General features: G+C 41.3%; 1 long non-coding RNA gene across 1 annotated transcript; it reads right to left on the bottom strand.

The window, feature by feature from the left end:
* Positions 1 to 735: 735 nt before the first annotated feature.
* LOC149867669 (uncharacterized) lies at positions 736 to 7618 on the bottom strand. The gene is made up of 4 exons (XR_016441648.1): positions 7501 to 7618; positions 6594 to 6779; positions 5851 to 6105; positions 736 to 884 (listed from the first exon to the last, which is right to left on the bottom strand). It is a non-coding gene; the product is annotated as an uncharacterized LOC149867669 (long non-coding RNA).
* Positions 7619 to 10701: the final 3083 nt, after the last annotated feature.

Genomic DNA, 10701 nt, shown 5'->3' with positions numbered 1-10701 from the left:
AGGAGACAGTGGTCATCGGTTGCGCTCATCTGTACACGGTGAAGATGTCGCATCATTTTTCCTTTGGCTCCAGACTTCCTCGGAGCAATCCACAGGTTTTTCACCTTGCAGTTCTGTTACTCCACCATTTTGTATGGAGCCAACTTTTCAAACCATCTGATCTCTAAAGGTAGAGCATGGTTGGGTGGACCATTCACTAGGTGAAGGTCTTGAGCAAAGAGGATATAATCTGCACTGATTGCGGTATGATTTTTTAGTGAAGCTTAGGAGTTTAATGGTGATAAATTGTTTGAGTTCCAGTTATTTGACCATGGTATAGTGGTGGCAGCTGAGGTTGCCTGGGACTCTGGAGAAGCAACCCCACCCACCCAGAAAACCATGGAGTCAGAGGACCTTGCCATTTGGATTTTCTTTCACCCTTTTTGCTGCCAGAGCCCACATTCAGTTATTTGAAGCTACATAACCAGACCCACCAGTTTTCCCAAACTTTTTCTTGGACATAGAGAATGGTTTGGGGCTGGTCTAAATAATGACCATAGGATATAGTGGAGAATGGCTTTTGGATTTGGGAGAAGTAGCTGGCAAAGCTCTTTTTTGTGGGAAGGAGGTGGCAGGAAGGTAAAGAGTTACATCCCCAAAAGTTTCCTATTTAAGTTAGCCCACGTTTTTCAAAGTGAGTGTCCAAAGTTAGGTTAAAAAATAAACTATTAGGTTAAAAGAGTATATTTTAAAATTTAATTTACAATTGTTTGATCAGGTTTGCACAGACACTTTAGAAATTCTCTCAAGGGACATTCGCAGTACTCTGAGACTTGTTTGGTTCCTTTTTCTCATCTTCATTGAGCATCATTTAATCTGCAGTGCTGCTTGATACTGTTTCCTCCCTGTGAATACATGTGATTATTTTAGCTGCTTCATTTTGACTTCGGTGCTGTCCTATATATTTCTGTCACTGTTCATCATTTTCACTGGTGGACTCCACACCCCTTTCCCATATTACATTTGTCTCAAACTCCCACATTCACTCTTCTTCTTTTTTTCCCCAAAACATGGACTAACAACTCTAGATTGTCTCTAGATACCACATTCTACCCGGACCCCAATGCCCAAGGAATCTAACAGCGCAGACACGGTAAACCTACATTTTCTTATCTGCTTTCGTTTTTCAGATCTCACATTCAGCTTCCTTTTTTACTTAAAGCTAATTCAGTGTTTGTGAAGGCACCCATCAGTAGCACCAGAGCAGAGACATCTTCACATTGCCCATCCAATACACTGTCAGCCAAGTCCTGAAGAACAGCCTCTTGGAAAATAAAAGAAGATCCCAGTCTTCATGCTTGTTCAGACTTTGTGCTTTCTGCAGGATTTTTAGGAGCTCAAACATGGGCACAGGACACTTAATAAGCGACTTGTGACTCCTTTCTCTGTGTAGGTCTCTCCATTTCTCCGCATAAACATACTAATAACAACTATTACACCCATCAAAAACGACCAGCACAATATATCAATGACCAATGACTCTGTCTGGATGCATGAGTCAACATGGTCTTAATCTAGCTGGATATCTTTAAGTTGAATAAATCTTATTACCAGCATGTGATCTTTAAACCCAACCCAGCCGTGAACTTACCCAAATATATCCAGTAAGATAGTCTTGCTGAGATTTGCTCACTACGTAGAATTACAATTATACTAGGGATGCTGGAAGTTGTGACTTAAAAGCAACAATGGCTTAAGTCAGGTTGAGGGGAAAAGAAGCGTGTGTCATCTGAACTGGTTTTACTATTCTAGTCTGCTTTCAGGGCTATAACTTAATGCCATAGGCTGATTTAGATGTAGCACTTGTCAGGCAAGAATAAGACTATAAGACACAGACATTCTAGGACTTGACCTATACTTTATTGTGACTACGTGATTGAACTCTGAGCTGACACACAGAAGGAGCCAGCTTTTAGGAGAGGAAAGAGAATTTGTTCTGCTGCATAAGATTCCCAAATATCTTAAACTATATTCAGTAATTTAAGCCTAGCAAACTTTTACATAGCATTTGAAGAGGTGAGTCATTTTTTTTTCTTTTTTTTCCTTTTACCTATTTTATTTCCTTCCCATTTATTTCTGTCATTTGCCCACAATAGCCCACATTTTCAATCTGAGAGGCCTGAAGCGATGCACCTAAAACTAGATTTAGGGCTTAAATAAAGGCAGCTGAGATTTTCCGAGGTGCTAAACTCCCACAGCTGGGGAAAGCAGCAGAGCTTGGGGCTTCCAGCCTATCTGAAAATTAGACCACTTTTATAATTATACCTAATCAGATGCAGTAGTTTGGACACCTCTTTTTAGGGACGGGTGATTCCCCCTCTGATTTTTTTTCCTGAATATCAGTTACTTCAAGGAAGTTAACCCTTTGTATTTCCCGCATCCATATTAGCTAGGAAAAAGAGGACTGCTGGGGCCCAGAATGGGACTGCCTGGCTTAAGTAGATGGCAAGCAAAGGAATTTGCATTCTCAGATCCAAAGATGTAAGACCCAAAGATGCAAGGGTTACTAAAGAGATCAGGTAGGGCCATAAAGGTGATGATGAGAATAAGTCAACCCCTTTTTAAAAACAAAAAACAGCCTAAGCGTCTCACAGTGTTTTTCATGGAAATGTTAAAAAAAACAAAACTTAAACGTTTCAGGCCATTTTCCAACAGCTTTAGCAACGAGTCAGTGGATGTACAGCTTAGGGACCTATGGCAGATGTCTACGACAGCCAGAAGGCAGGCAAGAAACCCACGGGTGGAAAACGCTGTCAGGAGAAACACTGGTGTTCCTGTCCCCCTGCGCGACCTACCAGATAAGGGGCAGCGCCTCATGTCACACAACAGCTTCTGCTCCAAATCTTAACAACAAACACTATTTTGGAGCATATCATGCGAAACCTGGTGTCAGAACTATTGCAGGAAGGGGCATAACTTGTAATCCCTGTCTTCCTCTACCTGCACTATAGGATAAATCAAGGAAAAATCAAGGGTAAGGAAGAGACATAAACGTGAGGGATTCCTTTGCTTTTTTGCCTTAAAGAGGGGGTTTGTTTTTTGACACATTTCCACGTATTATTTTAGATCCCTTCAGTCAGGGACAGGTCAGTGCAACAAGTTAATAAGGGGATCATTTACATAAGGGCAAATGTGTCCGCATATATGTTATATAAGACTTTTCTGCTTCACAAGCCAAGGACTTTTTAATATCAAAGACAGCTTGAAGTAGTTGCTGCCCTTTTTAAAAACAAATTTAGCTCTTGTTTTCATCCAAGGCTTGCCTATAGGCCAATAAAAATTTTGCAATTTTTTTTTAATTCAGATCTGTTAGACAAATGGTTTCTACAAGTATATTTGAGCTATGGATGAGTTGTCAACTGTTCATCGCAAAAGCTCATGTAATTATTTGATATTTGGCAATTCAAACCTGGTGACCGGTCATTTTAATCACACTATTATTAGGTCCCTGTCTAGATGACTTAGTATCTGTGAACTACTTCTACATCTGTCCCAAATACATTTCATTTCTTGATTAAACAAGTCTCAGCTGTAGACTGAAATTCACACACATTTATCTGAGCAAAATGTGTGTTGCACAGAAGTCACAAACAGCAAATATGCATGACTACCAAAAGGACAAATATAAATCAACTTTGTAATTTGGTGAGAAGTTGGGCAATATTTCTGTGCTTTTCAACCAACTTCAATGTAGCATAGTTATGCTCTCCAGGGATGTGGTGCCATGATACAGGTGAAAATATTAAAAGCTGTTGATGTAAAAAAAGAAAATGAGCCAAAAAGACCTAGTAAGGATGCTTGATGCTAGAACACCTTTCCAGCACTTGTACACATTCACCAAACCCCCAAGGAGCAAGACTAAAAGGAAAATCAAGGTTATAGACTACATGTGTTAAGGGAGAGGATTACTACAGACTTCTAAGGAATAACAGGTTTTGTTACATGTGTTCAGTATGACTGAGGACGAGGTATGTGTCACGCAAAGTTGTTGAAAGAGGGTGCTAAAACTGTGTACGTCAATGGAAGTTTGCTCATGAGAGTTCACTATATTTCACTATTTGTCAGGCCAGAAGAACCACCAAAGCAGATCAGTGAACAAAATGGGGAGGGGTCTTCCCAAAATGAAAATCTAAGCTTCTTAACTGGATCCATGATCTATGCAAATTGAGAGAATTGCTTACACTGATTTGTGAGGAGGGCAGGGGGGCTGTCAACCAGATGTTGGGAAAAGATTAAGACTAGACCAAGTACTTCCACTTTAACAAAGTTCACTCTTCTATATCACTGTTGGGAGAGATCTGACTCTCCTTTCCCTGATGGAGCTCACCACAAAAGGAAGTCTTGGTTGCAGGCGCACGGTGAACCGGGCCCAGGGGGTGGCTTAACTGAAACCCAAGTTACAGGCCCCAAAACAGTCCAATGGTTCAGTGATAGACAAAGAGCTTAATTTATCTGCCATTTTTCCAGACAGATACTGAATTATTTCACAAAATCTGGAATAGTGGAGGCTCCTTCTATCGTGGTCCTCACCTAAGTTCAGAAAGTTGTCTGATAGACGTGATATTTTATGCTATTTTTGCCAACCATCCGACCTTGTTTGCATGGAGAGCTCAAGCAAGCCAATTTTTCACCATCACAATACAAAGACGTAAAAGAAAGAGAAATTCCCATACTTTCTTGTAAACACTGGGACTACTGATGCTGCACTTATCATGTGTTTGTCCTGTGAACTACGTATCTGAGCAATTTATTCCCAGTCTATCACCATCAGTGATTCTCAAGAGCAGCAAAACTGTTCAATATACTTCCAAAATTCTTTTTTAGTTTCAAAGATTCCTCAAGAAAGAGGGATATTTAAATCCTATTTTGAAACTAACACTGGAAAGGACTTAATTTAACACTAGAAGGAATCCATGGTGCCCTAAACTAAAACTTGACTTAAACATTCAAGAACAAGGAGCTCCTTGGGGATGCATATAACATCATGTATTTTGGGCTTAGCCTAGTTTAGGCTCCCACTCTCTGGATGTTTGAACCACTTAAACTTTCTGGTTTGATAGACCTGCACTGGCAGGAGAAGAGAAATGCAAGGGGGTAAATATGACAATAAGATAACTGACTTTTTACAAGACTCAGAAAAAATTATTGTTGGGACTGTTTCAAATCTATGTCAACATGACAGAGGGTTCACTTTCTCTCCAGACTGATTCACATCCCTTTTGGAAGTAGCAATGGGAGACAGGCAAGAACACCATAAAAATTAGGCCATTAAAAGAGCATTCATTCACAAAAGGGTCTGAGTCAAAGCCCACTGATGTCAGGGAGCATCTTGCCATTGACATCAAGGCGGCTTTCAATCGGAGATAAGCTAGTCAGTTGTATGATAGACAATCTTGTATATCAAAGAGTGAGGCTATTTGCAAATAGAGGGAGATTGGGTCTGATAGACATGACTACTAGTAGTGCCAGAGCATTAGAATAATTTTGACTATTGAGGAAGTGCAGGTGGCCTTGTGATTCACACACCAGACAGGGAGTCGAGGGGCTGGGGTCCCAGCCTGCCACAATTGTTCTGGTGAGACACTGGGCAAGTTACTTGGGGCCCTGTCTTGCAAAGTGATGAGCACTCTGGCCTCAGGCCAGGAAAGCTGTGGGTTAAAGCCAATCGAACCAGTCACATACTTAAAGTTAAGCATAAATACTATTCTGGATCAGGGCCAAGAGGCTCTGAACCTTGAAGGACAACGTCCTAGGTCCCTCTCTCTCTCAGTTTCCTAGATCTGTGAAATGGGAACCATCCTTTTTAGCTACCTTATGGAGCTTTTGTGAAAGGGAATTCATTCACGCTTGTGAAACATGCTGAGGTCCTCCAGTGGAAGGCACTTTAGAGGTACACAACATTTTGCCTTAGGGTCGTACATGCTGAAGCGATCACTGAAGCTGGAACATAGCAGCAGAACAGAGGGGAGGTGACCGGGTCTTTGGTGGAGGTGTGTGCATGCACAGATAGCCCCGCGGCCACCCGAGGCGCGGCGCTGCCCTGCTACACCTCTGCAGGAACATGGCCTGTAAGGAACAACAGCAGTGCTATAATCCCCGGCCCTTAGGAAGTTTTCAGAGGGCTTTTGTTATGAAATGCAAATTAACAGTAAGGGTGCATGCTTATCTGAAATCTGAATATAAGCTTTAATATATTTAAAAACCCATTCGGTACGGTAATGCAATTCACTGATAACCCAAGCCGACAAACTGATTCCAAGTCCGCTGAAGCTGGCGGAAAGATTCAGCGGGGAAGTCAATACAAGGGAGCTGACACTAAGCACATAGGCAGATTGGTGGTTTATGGAGAAATAAAAAGATGACGAGGGTCTTTAGGTCAAGCACCCCAAAAGGGAACTTAACCTGAATCTTCCACAAAAGAATGAGGAGGGGAAGAGTTTAAGAGTGGTGTTTTATGGCTGATAAAAAGGATTTGGATATATACATGGAAGCACATATGTGGAAGAGAATAATTTCATTGCTGTGAAAACGATTAGTAAGGCTTTTATTGATACCTCATGGTCCAACCGGGAGGGTAGAGGAATTTGCTGATCTAGCTTGTATTCATGGCTCCAGTGCTGACCCAGCATGTGACACTGGACAAATTATTTCACCTCTCTGTGTCTTAGCTTCCTCATCCATAGCTTGGAGTTAATGTTACTCTTCTCCCTCAGTTGAATGGGGTCCGTGGATGGAAAGAGCTATGGCAGAATAAATATTATTATAGTAGCAGTGCTGACAGATAAGCAGCATCAGGACTTCATTGTGCTACATACTGGTCAAGCACAGAGCAACTTTTGCTCAGAGGAATTTACAGTCTACGGCTTCAATCCTGCTCATGCTTACACATGTGTTTAAACAGAACCACAAACAGTTCCACAGACGTCACTGGAAATGCTCTGCATTACACACATGCTTAAAGTTAAGGACATCTATATCTTTGCATCATCTTAATATAAGCAATGGCATGCAAAAAATAGATGTAACAAACACACAGGGAACAAGGGGAAGAGGAAAAGCGACAGCAGGTAGAGACCGCCCGGTTTAAAAGACTAGCGAGGCACAGAGCCAGGCGGCTTTGTGGCCGTCCCTTTTTAAATGAATAATAAAATATAAATAAGCTAATAAATAACATAGATCTCGGAGGGCCACATGGGAAAGGGGTGCAGTCTTGATTACCTAATTAGGAGAGGAATATTACAGAAATGGAAAAAAGTACCACAAAGTCCCAGAATGACAGCCAGACTGGAGGTTCATAGTCATTCGAAAGCGGTTAGTGAAACTAGGTCTGCGTTCCTAGAAAAAAGAAAAGATTAAGAAGGGACCTCGCGGAGCTGCAGAGGACTCTGGAGGGAATTGAGAGGAGCCATGCCGCAGCGATTAGAGCTAATGTCAAATACAAGAACAAGGGACATGACTCACGGAAAGGCCTCGCATGTACAAATGCAATCTCTTTCTTTCAGGTGGTGCGTTTTATCAGCGATCAGCTGCTCCAGAAGCGACCAGTCCGACCAGTTTTCAAAGAGAGCAAGAAGCGTATGGAAAGGGAATAAAATATATTATGGTGAACAACTGTTAACTCTAGGAAAGGACAGGCCTAGCTGGGCTTCCTGGCCTCCTGCCATCCTAAGATTTTCTTATGTCCCTGTGTAATCTTCTGACTTTTGATTTAGATGTTTCCTAAAAATGTGGCCCAGTGGTTGGTACATACTAGGCATTAGCCCAAGAAAAGAGCAAAAAAAAAAAAAAAAAAAAAAGTACTGTATCTCATTAAAGACTTTTTAAACGGAGACTTTGAGGCGCCATTTGCTTCTAGTTACTCATCTTTGCAAATGTCTCTTGTCTTCCCAGGCTCTGTCCTGATGTGTTAGCATTAGCAGCCTGTGGATTTCTGAAACTCACTGAAACAGAAATTCAAAAAGGCCAACCTATGTCATTCTGGCAGAGACAGCAACATAAAGCAAAAGAGATTTGAAGGGAAGGCGGGGGGAGAAGATCAAGTGAACTAAATGATACAGGATCTTTTCATGCATATAAACTGTACCAGGTGAAAAAAAAAAAAGAAGCCAAAATATTGATCAATGCAGCTTTTAGGACTGCTGTCCGGGCTCAACGTTAAAACATATTTACAGGTTGATTAATGGTATTTACTTTCTTGAAAATTTTTAAAAAGAGAAAACCGAATTTCTCTTTAATTATTTTCATTTCCATCGACCGAGATTCCAATATAAATATTGCTGTAGGCACCCAGGGCTCTGAACACCAGGAAGTGGGTTTTGTAAACACTTTCGCAAAGCACTCGAAAGTTTAAATATTAATTTGGCCGTAATTGGTAGAGAAGCAATTAAAAATGCTACGAAGCTGACTTTCTCCCTCCTTCACTTTCTCCTCCCTTTTCATTTAACCACAGTATAGAAAGTAGATGTAAAACAATGGACCCGGAGCTGCACGGCATTCTAAGCCTAGCTTGCCTTAAAGCTACAATATGGATTTAATTTATATGCAAATGTAAGCAATAAAAAGGCAGACACTGTAGAAATTATAGTATTTTAGTAGATGCTGCTACACTGGCACAGAAGCCAGCGCTCTGACTTCAAACAAGGAACTAATTATTATCGGTCACTGTGCTACCTTTTTTTCTTTTAATCTCGCGCGCTCTCTCTCTCGAACAATGTGTAAATTACTTAAGGGGAAAAAAAAAAAAAAAAAAAGAATCCCAAATATTGGGGACGAGTGAATGAAAACAGCCAGAAATATCTCCTGTGAGATTCAACATCAGGATAATTTCACAGTCTCGCTCTTTGACTGCTGTGTCCTGAAGCTGACCAGCACCACGCAAGGCTGATCAAAGGCTATCGGAAACATCAAGTAAGCCTAAATGGGACTAAAGTATGCTAATAGAGAAGCTAAATGTACTTTAATCCTGTTATAATACAAGGTAACTTAGAGGCAGTGAAGGGCCTTGTTGCTTTTCCCCACTGGTTCCAGGACCCCTGCAAACCTTGAATAGAAGTTGCTTCCTATTCTTTTTGCTGCTCGGGTATGGCTTTCTCAGATGCATACACAGGCCCCTCCTCCTGCGTTTACTAAGTGTCAACAGTCGGGTGAGCAAGACTTCTCAGCTCCTTAGATCAGCACCCTGTGACCTTCCACATTTAAGCACAGACCATTAAGCTAAGCTTTCCAGCTGTTGCCTGAATTATGAGGGATTTTTTCAGAGGAGGGCAGAGCTTAGTGGAACACTAGGCAACAGTTTTATATTATGTCCCCACTACCACCCAACTTGCTATGCAGAGAAACGTGCAGGAGGACTTGCCTTCTGCAGCGTTGCGACCGATGAGCAATATGCAGTCGCTGCTTTGAAGTGATTAAAATCCCTGCTTGTCCGGCCACAGTATCATGGTGCTCACTCCAGGGCCCATAATCTAATTTTCGGAAGAAGAAACAAAGCCAGCGTTAGCTAATTGGCTTGCCCTCGATGCAGACAGAATGGGGGTCTCCGGGAACATTTTTGTGCTTCTTTTTAATTTTTCCCACTTCCTTTTAAGCATTTAATTCTGCGCTTCCCAAGCACCAGGGAAAAACTAGCAGAAGTTTGCCTCACAAACTGTTGTGTGCCCCAAACTACTGTGTGCAAGCCCCGGATTATAAAGAAGACTGATGCAATTTTAAAGCCGGCCAACTGCCTCAGTGACTATATCAGAAGATTAAAAACAAAGGTTTCATTGAAGCATTACCTCCCACTGTGCAGCTGAAAGTCTTATGGCTGAGGCAAATGGCCCTAAATATCTTTCTGTTAAGTACAAATTACATACTGGATATATTAAGTTGTAATGGTGTATTTCCAAGAGTCACTTTGCTTGTGTGAGAACTTCAGCAAAGACTCAAAAAAATGCTGATGGTATTGCATATGGAAAGAAAAAGGAATTTAGTTTTTCACAAAAAATGTTTTGTTCATATTAAATGCTTTTTTTCCCCCTCCTGCCCTCTCCCCCAGCTAAGCCTTGAGTTTCAAATGGCATAGCCAGTATACACAGTAGGCATTTCTGAAATCTACTGCAAAGAAATAGTATCCCGGCCCAGTGTAGACAATTTTCTATGCTTCCATCCCCAAACTTTAAATACCCCTCTGCGTTAGCTCTGTTAGATGTCCCTTGGATCAGCTGAAATGTAACTGGAAAAGATGCTCTGGAAAATGTCTTCTAAATGTGGAATGATCTTTCATTTACATAAGTTACATCCATTAACTCAGCACGTGTGTTATATAGCTTCAAGTAATAGAAACATTCATATAAAACTTAATGATTAGCATCCATTCTGCTCCCAAATGAGGAATAAAATGCTAAGTTAGCATAGGCTGTGAAAGGCAGTCTATGAATGTTCATCAACTTGTATTACTTTGTTGGATGGATGTAAATACTCTATTGTCTAAGAAAGAGAAAAAGAGACGGCAATGCCACGCTGTTCTGAAAGTGCTCACTGATGATAATGCCATGTTTATTCCATGAGCTGTCTTGTTTTCCAATGAGCTCTACCTGAGGAGCTCATTATCCCCTCCCCTGCAAAAAGCAATAAAGGGATCGTGTGGATCACAAAAATGTAAAGCCCTCTCCAGCCCATTTA

The sequence above is a fragment of the Crocodylus siamensis genome, chromosome 4 (genome assembly GCF_052110815.1).
Source record: "Crocodylus siamensis isolate JL-2025a chromosome 4, ASM5211081v1, whole genome shotgun sequence".
Taxonomy (NCBI): Eukaryota; Metazoa; Chordata; order Crocodylia; family Crocodylidae; genus Crocodylus; species Crocodylus siamensis.
Note: the sequence above shows the minus strand (reverse complement) of the source record. Positions and strands in the feature narration are given on the sequence as shown.